The sequence below is a fragment of the Taudactylus pleione genome, unplaced genomic scaffold (assembly GCF_031769625.1).
Source record: "Taudactylus pleione unplaced genomic scaffold, aTauple2 ptg000619l, whole genome shotgun sequence".
In the NCBI taxonomy this organism is placed as follows: domain Eukaryota; kingdom Metazoa; phylum Chordata; class Amphibia; order Anura; family Myobatrachidae; genus Taudactylus; species Taudactylus pleione.
In genome coordinates this window covers 210,916-223,838 of record NW_028285021.1, presented here as the reverse complement: position 1 = coordinate 223,838, position 12,923 = coordinate 210,916, and the positions used below count along the sequence as shown (strand labels likewise).

Genomic DNA, 12,923 nt, shown 5'->3' with positions numbered 1-12,923 from the left:
CGAGGATGGGATTTGAACACATGGATGCAGAGCACAATGGATTGTGCTCTGCATGCATGGGTTCAAATCCCATCCTTATCGGTTTGGAATTGTTTGCTAGGAAATGGAATTTTTGCAAATAATGTTTTATAAGTGAAGTGAAGTCCATCGCCTTAACCACTCGGCCACCTCGTCTTTCTGGCACAAATAAAGAAGGGTTTTCTGACACCACTTGTCTTGTTTTAAATCAATTATTTATACATTATTGGTTGTGTTCTCATCAATATCACAGGCTTGTTAGCAAGTCCACTTTCAAGTGAGCCTTTGCTTAAAAAACATTTATTTTACTTTAAACGTAACCTATATTTGTGAACTACTACACCAGCATGTTGATCCATCACAAACGACAAAAAATCATAACATACACATCTGGCCAATGACATGACTTCTACTATAACAGTAATGGTAGATTTTCACTTAATGTGTTCTATGTATGTCTTTAATGAAAAGCATTGTTCATTGAAGTAGATTTCTTAATTGAATTAGTTTATTTTTGACTTTTGAGTGTCAGCTTCACTTATGAAGCATTATTTGCAAAATTCCATTTCCAAGCAAACAATTCCAAACCGACGAGGATGGGATTTGAACCCATGCGTGCAGAGCACAATGGATTAGCAGTCCATCGCCTTAACCATTCGGCCACCTCGTCTTTCTGGCACAAAAAAGAAGGGTTTTCTGACACCACTTGTCATATTTTAAATCAATTCTTTATGCATTGTTAGTTGTGTTCTTATCAATATCACAGGCTTGTTAGCAAGTCCACTTTCAAGTGAGCCTTTGCTTAAAGAACATTTAATATACTTGAAATGTAACCTATATTTGTGAACTACTGCACCATCATGTTGATCCATCACAAATGACAAAAAATCATAACATACACATCTGGCCAATGACATGACTTCTACTATAACAGTAATGGTAGATTTTCACTAAATGTGTGCTATGTATGTCTTTAATGAAAAGCATTGTTCATTGAAGTAGATTTCTTAATTGAATTAGTTTATTTTTGACTTTTGAGTGTGAGCTTCACTTATGAAGCATTATTTGTAAAATTCCATTTCCAAGCATATAATTCCAAACCGACAAGGATGGGATTTGAATCCATGCGTGCAGAGCACAATGGATTAGCAGTCCATCGCCTTAACCACTCGGCCACCTCGTCTTTCTTGCACAAATAATGAAGTGTTTTCTGACACCACTTGTCATATTTTAAATCAATTCTTTATACATTGTTGGTTGTGTTCTCATCAATATCACAGGCTTGTTAGCAATTCCACTTTCAAGTGAGCCTTTGCTTAAAGAACATTTATTTTATTTAAACATAACCTATATTTGTGAACTACTACACCAGCATGTTGATCCATCACAAACGACAAAAAATCATAACATACACATCTGGCCAATGACATGACTTCTACTATAACAGTAATGGTAGATTTTCACTTAATGTGTTCTATGTATGTCTTTAATGAAAAGCATTGTTCATTGAAGAAGATTTCTTAATTGAATTAGTTTATTTTTGACATTTGAGTGTCACTTCACTTATGAAGCATTATTTGTAAAATCCCATTTCCAAGCATACAATTCCAAACCGACAAGGATGGGATTTGAACTCATGCGTGCAGAGCACAATGGATTAGCAGTCCATCGCCTTAACCACTCGGCCACCTCGTCTTTCTGGCACAAAAAAGAAGGGTTTTCTGACACCACTTGTCATATTTTAAATCAATTCTTTATGCATTGTTAGTTGTGTTCTTATCAATATCACAGGCTTGTTAGCAAGTCCACTTTCAAGTGAGCCTTTGCTTAAAGAACATTTATTTTACTTGAAATGTAACCTATATTTGTGAACTACTGCACCATCAAGTTGATCCATCACAAATGACAAAAAATCATAACATACACATCTGGCCAATGACATGACTTCTACTATAACAGTAATGGTAGATTTTCGCTAAATGTGTGCTATGTATGTCTTTAATGAAAAGCATTGTTCATTGAACTAGATTTCTTAATTGAATTAGTTTATTTTTGACATTTGAGTGTCACTTCACTTATGAAGCATTATTTGTAAAATTTCATTTCCAAGCATATAATTCCAAACCGACAAGGATGGGATTTGAATCCATGCGTGCAGAGCACAATGGATTAGCAGTCCATCGCCTTAACCACTCGGCCACCTCGTCTTTCTGGCACAAATAAAGAAGTATTTTCTGACACCACTTGTCATATTTTAAATCAATTCTTTATACATTGTTGGTTGTGTTCTCAGCAATATCACAGGCTTGTTAGCAATTCCACTTTCAAGTGAGCCTTTGCTTAAAGAACATTTATTTTATTTAAACATAACCTATATTTGTGAACTACTACACCAGCATGTTGATCTATCACAAACGACAAAAAATCATAACATACACATCTGGCCAATGACATGACTTCTACTATAACAGTAATGGTAGATTTTCACTTAATGTGTTCTATGTATGTCTTTAATGAAAAGCATTGTTCATTGAAGAAGATTTCTTAATTGAATTAGTTTATTTTTGACATTTGAGTGTCACTTCACTTATGAAGCATTATTTGTAAAATCCCATTTCCAAGCATACAATTCCAAACCGACAAGGATGGGATTTGAACTCATGCGTGCAGAGCACAATGGATTAGCAGTCCATCGCCTTAACCACTCGGCCACCTCGTCTTTCTGGCACAAAAAAGAAGGGTTTTCGGACAACACTTGTCATATTTTAAATCAATTCTTTATACTTTGTTGGTTGTGTTCTCATCAATATCACAGGCTTGTTAGCAAGTCCACTTTCAAGTGAGCCTTTGCTTAAAGAACATTTAATATACTTGAAATGTAACCTATATTTGTGAACTACTGCACCATCATGTTGATCCATCACAAATGACAAAAAATCATAACATACACATCTGGCCAATGACATGACTTCTACTATAACAGTAATGGTAGATTTTCACTAAATGTGTGCTATGTATGTCTTTAATGAAAAGCATTGTTCATTGAAGTAGATTTCTTAATTGAATTAGTTTATTTTTGACTTTTGAGTGTGAGCTTCACTTATGAAGCATTATTTGTAAAATTCCATTTCCAAGCATATAATTCCAAACCGACAAGGATGGGATTTGAATCCATGCGTGCAGAGCACAATGGATTAGCAGTCCATCGCCTTAACCACTCGGCCACCTCGTCTTTCTTGCACAAATAATGAAGTGTTTTCTGACACCACTTGTCATATTTTAAATCAATTCTTTATACATTGTTGGTTGTGTTCTCATCAATATCACAGGCTTGTTAGCAATTCCACTTTCAAGTGAGCCTTTGCTTAAAGAACATTTATTTTATTTAAACATAACCTATATTTGTGAACTACTACACCAGCATGTTGATCCATCACAAACGACAAAAAATCATAACATACATATCTGGCCAATGACATGACTTCTACTATAACAGTAATGGTAGATTTTCACTTAATGTGTTCTATGTATGTCTTTAATGAAAAGCATTGTTCATTGAAGAAGATTTCTTAATTGAATTAGTTTATTTTTGACATTTGAGTGTCACTTCACTTATGAAGCATTATTTGTAAAATCCCATTTCCAAGCATACAATTCCAAACCGACAAGGATGGGATTTGAACTCATGCGTGCAGAGCACAATGGATTAGCAGTCCATCGCCTTAACCACTCGGCCACCTCGTCTTTCTGGCACAAAAAAGAAGGGTTTTCGGACAACACTTGTCATATTTTAAATCAATTCTTTATACTTTGTTGGTTGTGGTTCTCATCAATATCACAGGCTTGTTAGCAAGTCCACTTTCAAGTGAGCCTTTGCTTAAAGAACATTTAATATACTTGAAATGTAACCTATATTTGTGAACTACTGCACCATCATGTTGATCCATCACAAATGACAAAAAATCATAACATACACATCTGGCCAATGACATGACTTCTACTATAACAGTAATGGTAGATTTTCACTAAATGTGTGCTATGTATGTCTTTAATGAAAAGCATTGTTCATTGAAGTAGATTTCTTAATTGAATTAGTTTATTTTTGACTTTTGAGTGTGAGCTTCACTTATGAAGCATTATTTGTAAAATTCCATTTCCAAGCATATAATTCCAAACCGACAAGGATGGGATTTGAATCCATGCGTGCAGAGCACAATGGATTAGCAGTCCATCGCCTTAACCACTCGGCCACCTCGTCTTTCTGGCACAAATAAAGAAGTGTTTTCTGACACCACTTGTCATATTTTAAATCAATTCTTTATACATTGTTGGTTGTGTTCTCATCAATATCACAGGCTTGTTAGCAATTCCACTTTCAAGTGAGCCTTTGCCTAAAGAACATTTACTTTATTTAAACATAACCTATATTTGTGAACTACTACACCAGCATGTTGATCCATCACAAACGACAAAAAATCATAACATACACATCTGGCCAATGACATGACTTCTACTATAACAGTAATGGTAGATTTTCACTTAATGTGTTCTATGTATGTCTTTAATGAAAAGCATTGTTCATTGAAGAAGATTTCTTAATTGAATTAGTTTATTTTTGACATTTGAGTGTCACTTCACTTATGAAGCATTATTTGTAAAATCCCATTTCCAAGCATACAATTCCAAACCGACAAGGATGGGATTTGAACTCATGCGTGCAGAGCACAATGGATTAGCAGTCCATCGCCTTAACCACTCGGCCACCTCGTCTTTCTGGCACAAAAAAGATGGGTTTTCGGACAACACTTGTCATATTTTAAATCAATTCTTTATACTTTGTTGGTTGTGTTCTCATCAATATCACAGGCTTGTTAGCAAGTCCACTTTCAAGTGAGCCTTTGCTTAAAGAACATTTAATATACTTGAAATGTAACCTATATTTGTGAACTACTGCACCATCATGTTGATCCATCACAAATGACAAAAAATCATAACTTACAAATCTGGCCAATGACATGACTTCTACTATAACAGTAATGGTAGTTTTTCCCTAAATGTGTGCTATGAATGTCTTTAATGAAAAGCATTGTTCATTGAAGTAGATTTCTTAATTGAACTAGTATATTTTTGACATTTGAGTGTCAGCTTCACTTAAGAAGCATTATTTGCAAAAATTCCATTTCCAAGCAAATAATTCCAAACCGACGAGGATGGGATTTGAACCCATGCATGGAGAGCACAATGGATTGTGCTCTGCATGCATGGGTTCAAATCCCATCCTCGTTGGTTTGGAATTGTTTGCTTGGAAATGGAATTTTTGCAAATAATGCTTCATATGTGAAGTGAAGTGAAGTTCATCACCTTAACCACTCGGCCACCTCGTCATTCTGGCACAAATAAAGAAGGGTTTTCTGACACCACTTGTCTTGTTTTAAATCAATTATTTATACATTATTGGTTGTGTTCTCATCAATATCACAGGCTTGTTAGCAAGTCCACTTTCAAGTGAGCCTTTGCTTAAAAAACATTTATTTTACTTTAAACGTAACCTATATTTGTGAACTACTACACCAGCATGTTGATCCATCACAAACGACAAAAAATCATAACATACACATCTGGCCAATGACATGACTTCTACTATAACAGTAATGGTAGATTTTCACTTAATGTGTTCTATGTATGTCTTTAATGAAAAGCATTGTTCATTGAAGAAGATTTCTTAATTGAATTAGTTTATTTTTGACATTTGAGTGTCACTTCACTTATGAAGCATTATTTGTAAAATCCCATTTCCAAGCATACAATTCCAAACCGACAAGGATGGGATTTGAACTCATGCGTGCAGAGCACAATGGATTAGCAGTCCATCGCCTTAACCACTCGGCCACCTCGTCATTCTGGCACAAATAAAGAAGGGTTTTTCTGACACCACTTGTCTTGTTTTAAATCAATTATTTATACATTATTGGTTGTGTTCTCATCAATATCACAGGCTTGTTAGCAATTCCACTTTCAAGTGAGCCTTTGCTTAAAGAACATTTAATATACTTGAAATGTAACCTATATTTGTGAACTACTGCACCATCATGTTGATCCATCACAAATGACAAAAAATCATAACATACACATCTGGCCAATGACATGACTTCTACTATAACAGTAAACGTAGATTTTCACTAAATGTGTGCTATGTATGTCTTTAATGAAAAGCATTGTTCATTGAAGTAGATTTCATAATTGAATTAGTTTATTTTTGACATTTGAGTGTCACTTCACTTATAAAGCATTATTTGTAAAATTCCATTTCCAAGCATATAATTCCAAACCGACAAGGATGGGATTTGAATCCATGCGTGCAGAGCACAATGGATTAGCAGTTCATCGCCTTAACCACTCGGCCACCTCGTCTTTCTGGCACAAATAAAGAAGGGTTTTCTGACACCACTTGTCATATTTTAAATCAATTCTTTGTACATTGTTGGTTGTGTTCTCAGCAATATCACAGGCTTGTTAGCAATTCCACTTTCAAGTGAGCCTTTGCTTAAGGAACATTTATTTTACTTTAAACATAACCTATATTTGTGAACTACTACACCAGCATGTTGATCCATCACAAATGACAAAAAATCATAACATACACATCTGGCCAATGACATGACTTCTACTATAACAGTAATGGTAGATTTTCACTAAATGTGTGCTATGTATGTCTTTAATGAAAAGCATTGTTCATTGAAGTAGATTTCTTAATTGAATTAGTTTATTTTTGACATTTGAGTGTCACTTCACTTATGAAGCATTATTTGCAAAAATTCCATTTCAAAGCATTCAATTCCAAACCGATAAAGATGGGATTTGAACACATGGATGCAGAGCACAATGGATTGTGCTCTGCATGCATGGGTTCAAATCCCATCCTTATCGGTTTGGAATTGTTTGCTAGGAAATGGAATTTTTGCAAATAATGTTTTATAAGTGAAGTGAAGTCCATCGCCTTAACCACTCGGCCACCTCGTCTTTCTGGCACAAATAAAGAAGGGTTTTCTGACACCACTTGTCTTGTTTTAAATCAATTATTTATACATTATTGGTTGTGTTCTCATCAATATCACAGGCTTGTTAGCAAGTCCACTTTCAAGTGAGCCTTTGCTTAAAAAACATTTATTTTACTTTAAACGTAACCTATATTTGTGAACTACTACACCATCATGTTGATCCATCACAAACGACAAAAAATCATAACATACACATCTGGCCAATGACATGACTACTCCTATAACAGTAATGGTAGATTTTCACTAAATGTGTTCTATGTATGTCTTTAATGAAAAGCATTGTTCATTGAAGTAGATTTCTTAATTGAATTAGTTTATTTTTGACTTTTGAGTGTCAGCTTCACTTATGAAGCATTATTTGCAAAATTCCATTTCCAAGCAAACAATTCCAAACCGACGAGGATGGGATTTGAACCCATGTGTGCAGAGCACAATGGATTAGCAGTCCATCGCCTTAACCACTCGGCCACCTCGTCTTTCTGGCACAAAAAAGAAGGGTTTTCTGACACCACTTGTCATATTTTAAATCAATTCTTTATGCATTGTTAGTTGTGTTCTTATCAATATCACAGGCTTGTTAGCAAGTCCACTTTCAAGTGAGCCTTTGCTTAAAGAACATTTATTTTACTTGAAATGTAACCTATATTTGTGAACTACTGCACCATCATGTTGATCCATCACAAATGACAAAAAATCATAACATACACATCTGGCCAATGACATGACTTCTACTATAACAGTAATGGTAGATTTTCGCTAAATGTGTGCTATGTATGTCTTTAATGAAAAGCATTGTTCATTGAACTAGATTTCTTAATTGAATTAGTTTATTTTTGACATTTGAGTGTCACTTCACTTATGAAGCATTATTTGTAAAATTTCATTTCCAAGCATATAATTCCAAACCGACAAGGATGGGATTTGAATCCATGCGTGCAGAGCACAATGGATTAGCAGTCCATCGCCTTAACCACTCGGCCACCTCGTCTCTCTGGCACAAATAAAGAAGTGTTTTCTGACACCACTTGTCATATTTTAAATCAATTCTTTATACATTGTTGGTTGTGTTCTCAGCAATATCACAGGCTTGTTAGCAATTCCACTTTCAAGTGAGCCTTTGCTTAAAGAACATTTATTTTATTTAAACATAACCTATATTTGTGAACTACTACACCAGCATGTTGATCTATCACAAACGACAAAAAATCATAACATACACAACTGGCCAATGACATGACTTCTACTATAACAGTAATGGTAGATTTTCACTTAATGTGTTCTATGTATGTCTTTAATGAAAAGCATTGTTCATTGAAGAAGATTTCTTAATTGAATTAGTTTATTTTTGACATTTGAGTGTCACTTCACTTATGAAGCATTATTTGTAAAATCCCATTTCCAAGCATACAATTCCAAACCGACAAGGATGGGATTTGAACTCATGCGTGCAGAGCACAATGGATTAGCAGTCCATCGCCTTAACCACTCGGCCACCTCGTCTTTCTGGCACAAAAAAGAAGGGTTTTCGGACAACACTTGTCATATTTTAAATCAATTCTTTATACTTTGTTGGTTGTGTTCTCATCAATATCACAGGCTTGTTAGCAAGTCCACTTTCAAGTGAGCCTTTGCTTAAAGAACATTTAATATACTTGAAATGTAACCTATATTTGTGAACTACTGCCCCATCATGTTGATCCATCACAAATGACAAAAAATCATAACATACACATCTGGCCCATGACATGACTTCTACTATAACAGTAATGGTAGATTTTCACTAAATGTGTGCTATGTATGTCTTTAATGAAAAGCATTGTTCATTGAAGTAGATTTCTTAATTGAATTAGTTTATTTTTGACTTTTGAGTGTGAGCTTCACTTATGAAGCATTATTTGTAAAATTCCATTTCCAAGCATATAATTCCAAACCGACAAGGATGGGATTTGAATCCATGCGTGCAGAGCACAATGGATTAGCAGTTCATCGCCTTAACCACTCGGCCACCTCGTCTTTCTGGCACAAATAAAGAAGGTTTTTCTGACACCACTTGTCATATTTTAAATCAATTCTTTGTACATTGTTGGTTGTGTTCTCAGCAATATCACAGGCTTGTTAGCAATTCCACTTTCAAGTGAGCCTTTGCTTAAGGAACATTTATTTTACTTTAAACATAACCTATATTTGTGAACTACTACACCAGCATGTTGATCCATCACAAATGACAAAAAATCATAACATACACATCTGGCCAATGACATGACTTCTACTATAACAGTAATGGTAGATTTTCACTAAATGTGTGCTATGTATGTCTTTAATGAAAAGCATTGTTCATTGAAGTAGATTTCTTAATTGAATTAGTTTATTTTTGACATTTGAGTGTCACTTCACTTATAAAGCATTATTTGTTAAATTCCATTTCAAAGCATTCAATTCCAAACCGATAAAGATGGGATTTGAACCCATGCGTGCAGAGGACAATGGATTAGCAGTCCATCGCCTAAACCACTCGGCCACCTCGTCTTTCTGGCAAAAATAAAGAAGTGTTGTCTGACACCACTTGTCATATTTTAAATCATTTCTTTACACATTGTTGGTTGTGTTCTCAGCAATATCACAGGCTTGTTAGTAAGTCCACTTTCAAGTGAGCCTTTGCTTAAAGAACATTTATTTTACTTTAAACGTAACTTATATTTGTGAACTACTACACCATCATGTTGATCCATCACAAACGACAAAAAATCATAACATACAAATCTGGCCAATGACATGACGACTACTATAACAGTAATGGTAGATTTTCACTAAATGTGTTCTATGTATGTCTTTAATGAAAAGCATTGTTCATTGAAGTAGATTTCTTAATTGAACTAGTTTATTTTTGACATTTGAGTGTCTGCTTCACTTATGAAGCATTATTTGCAAAAATTCCATTTCCAAGCAAATAATTCCAAACCGACGAGGATGGGATTTGAACACATGGATGCAGAGCACAATGGATTGTGCTCTGCATGCATGGGTTCAAATCCCATCCTTATCGGTTTGGAATTGTTTGCTAGGAAATGGAATTTTTGCAAATAATGTTTTATAAGTGAAGTGAAGTCCATCGCCTTAACCACTCGGCCACCTCGTCTTTCTGGCACAAATAAAGAAGGGTTTTCTGACACCACTTGTCTTGTTTTAAATCAATTATTTATACATTATTGGTTGTGTTCTCATCAATATCACAGGCTTGTTAGCAAGTCCACTTTCAAGTGAGCCTTTGCTTAAAAAACATTTATTTTACTTTAAACGTAACCTATATTTGTGAACTACTACACCATCATGTTGATCCATCACAAACGACAAAAAATCATAACATACACATCTGGCCAATGACATGACTACTCCTATAACAGTAATGGTAGATTTTCACTAAATGTGTTCTATGTATGTCTTTAATGAAAAGCATTGTTCATTGAAGTAGATTTCTTAATTGAATTAGTTTATTTTTGACTTTTGAGTGTCAGCTTCACTTATGAAGCATTATTTGCAAAATTCCATTTCCAAGCAAACAATTCCAAACCGACGAGGATGGGATTTGATTTTGAACCCATGCGTGCAGAGCACAATGGATTAGCAGTCCATCGCCTTAACCACTCGGCCACCTCGTCTTTCTGGCACAAAAAAGAAGGGTTTTCTGACACCACTTGTCATATTTTAAATCAATTCTTTATGCATTGTTAGTTGTGTTCTTATCAATATCACAGGCTTGTTAGCAAGTCCACTTTCAAGTGAGCCTTTGCTTAAAGAACATTTATTTTACTTGAAATGTAACCTATATTTGTGAACTACTGCACCATCATGTTGATCCATCACAAATGACAAAAAATCATAACATACACATCTGGCCAATGACATGACTTCTACTATAACAGTAATGGTAGATTTTCGCTAAATGTGTGCTATATATGTCTTTAATGAAAAGCATTGTTCATTGAACTAGATTTCTTAATTGAATTAGTTTATTTTTGACATTTGAGTGTCACTTCACTTATGAAGCATTATTTGTAAAATTTCATTTCCAAGCATATAATTCCAAACCGACAAGGATGGGATTTGAATCCATGCGTGCAGAGCACAATGGATTAGCAGTCCATCGCCTTAACCACTCGGCCACCTCGTCTTTCTGGCTCAAATAAAGAAGTGTTTTCTGACACCACTTGTCATATTTTAAATCAATTCTTTATACATTGTTGGTTGTGTTCTCAGCAATATCACAGGCTTGTTAGCAATTCCACTTTCAAGTGAGCCTTTGCTTAAAGAACATTTATTTTATTTAAACATAACCTATATTTGTGAACTACTACACCAGCATGTTGATCTATCACAAACGACAAAAAATCATAACATACACAACTGGCCAATGACATGACTTCTACTATAACAGTAATGGTAGATTTTCACTTAATGTGTTCTATGTATGTCTTTAATGAAAAGCATTGTTCATTGAAGAAGATTTCTTAATTGAATTAGTTTATTTTTGACATTTGAGTGTCACTTCACTTATGAAGCATTATTTGTAAAATCCCATTTCCAAGCATACAATTCCAAACCGACAAGGATGGGATTTGAACTCATGCGTGCAGAGCACAATGGATTAGCAGTCCATCGCCTTAACCACTCGGCCACCTCGTCTTTCTGGCACAAAAAAGAAGGGTTTTCGGACAACACTTGTCATATTTTAAATCAATTCTTTATACTTTGTTGGTTGTGTTCTCATCAATATCACAGGCTTGTTAGCAAGTCCACTTTCAAGTGAGCCTTTGCTTAAAGAACATTTAATATACTTGAAATGTAACCTATATTTGTGAACTACTGCACCATCATGTTGATCCATCACAAATGACAAAAAATCATAACATACACATCTGGCCAATGACATGACTTCTACTATAACAGTAATGGTAGATTTTCACTAAATGTGTGCTATGTATGTCTTTAATGAAAAGCATTGTTCATTGAAGTAGATTTCTTAATTGAATTAGTTTATTTTTGACTTTTGAGTGTGAGCTTCACTTATGAAGCATTATTTGTAAAATTCCATTTCCAAGCATATAATTCCAAACCGACAAGGATGGGATTTGAATCCATGCGTGCAGAGCACAATGGATTAGCAGTTCATCGCCTTAACCACTCGGCCACCTCGTCTTTCTGGCACAAATAAAGAAGGGTTTTCTGACACCACTTGTCATATTTTAAATCAATTCTTTGTACATTGTTGGTTGTGTTCTCAGCAATATCACAGGCTTGTTAGCAATTCCACTTTCAAGTGAGCCTTTGCTTAAGGAACATTTATTTTACTTTAAACATAACATATATTTGTGAACTACTACACCAGCATGTTGATCCATCACAAATGACAAAAAATCATAACATACACATCTGGCCAATGACATGACTTCTACTATAACAGTAATGGTAGATTTTCACTAAATGTGTGCTATGTATGTCTTTAATGAAAAGCATTGTTCATTGAAGTAGATTTCTTAATTGAATTAGTTTATTTTTGACATTTGAGTGTCACTTCACTTATAAAGCATTATTTGTTAAATTCCATTTCAAAGCATTCAATTCCAAACCGATAAAGATGGGATTTGAACCCATGCGTGCAGAGGACAATGGATTAGCAGTCCATCGCCTAAACCACTCGGCCACCTCGTCTTTCTGGCAAATATAAAGAAGTGTTGTCTGACACCACTTGTCATATTTTAAATCATTTCTTTACACATTGTTGGTTGTGTTCTCAGCAATATCACAGGCTTGTTAGTAAGTCCACTTTCAAGTGAGCCTTTGCTTAAAGAA

The 12,923-nt window shown here is 34.8% G+C and overlaps 10 non-coding genes across 10 annotated transcripts; all 10 read right to left on the bottom strand.

Moving 5' to 3' along the window:
• Window positions 1-606: 606 nt before the first annotated feature.
• TRNAS-GCU (transfer RNA serine (anticodon GCU)) lies at window positions 607-688 on the bottom strand. Its single transcript has one exon. It is a non-coding gene; the product is annotated as a tRNA-Ser (tRNA).
• A 943-nt stretch (window positions 689-1,631) lies between these two features.
• Window positions 1,632-1,713, bottom strand: TRNAS-GCU (transfer RNA serine (anticodon GCU)). The gene has a single exon. It is a non-coding gene; the product is annotated as a tRNA-Ser (tRNA).
• Window positions 1,714-2,655: 942 nt separating this feature from the next.
• Window positions 2,656-2,737, bottom strand: TRNAS-GCU (transfer RNA serine (anticodon GCU)). Its single transcript has one exon. It is a non-coding gene; the product is annotated as a tRNA-Ser (tRNA).
• Window positions 2,738-3,680: 943 nt separating this feature from the next.
• Window positions 3,681-3,762, bottom strand: TRNAS-GCU (transfer RNA serine (anticodon GCU)). The gene has a single exon. It is a non-coding gene; the product is annotated as a tRNA-Ser (tRNA).
• A 944-nt stretch (window positions 3,763-4,706) lies between these two features.
• TRNAS-GCU (transfer RNA serine (anticodon GCU)) lies at window positions 4,707-4,788 on the bottom strand. The gene has a single exon. It is a non-coding gene; the product is annotated as a tRNA-Ser (tRNA).
• Window positions 4,789-5,833: 1,045 nt separating this feature from the next.
• Window positions 5,834-5,915, bottom strand: TRNAS-GCU (transfer RNA serine (anticodon GCU)). Its single transcript has one exon. It is a non-coding gene; the product is annotated as a tRNA-Ser (tRNA).
• A 1,555-nt stretch (window positions 5,916-7,470) lies between these two features.
• On the bottom strand, window positions 7,471-7,552 carry TRNAS-GCU (transfer RNA serine (anticodon GCU)). The gene has a single exon. It is a non-coding gene; the product is annotated as a tRNA-Ser (tRNA).
• Window positions 7,553-8,494: 942 nt separating this feature from the next.
• Window positions 8,495-8,576, bottom strand: TRNAS-GCU (transfer RNA serine (anticodon GCU)). The gene has a single exon. It is a non-coding gene; the product is annotated as a tRNA-Ser (tRNA).
• A 2,068-nt stretch (window positions 8,577-10,644) lies between these two features.
• Window positions 10,645-10,732, bottom strand: TRNAS-GCU (transfer RNA serine (anticodon GCU)). The gene has a single exon. It is a non-coding gene; the product is annotated as a tRNA-Ser (tRNA).
• A 942-nt stretch (window positions 10,733-11,674) lies between these two features.
• On the bottom strand, window positions 11,675-11,756 carry TRNAS-GCU (transfer RNA serine (anticodon GCU)). The gene has a single exon. It is a non-coding gene; the product is annotated as a tRNA-Ser (tRNA).
• Between the last annotated feature and the right edge of the window lie 1,167 nt (window positions 11,757-12,923).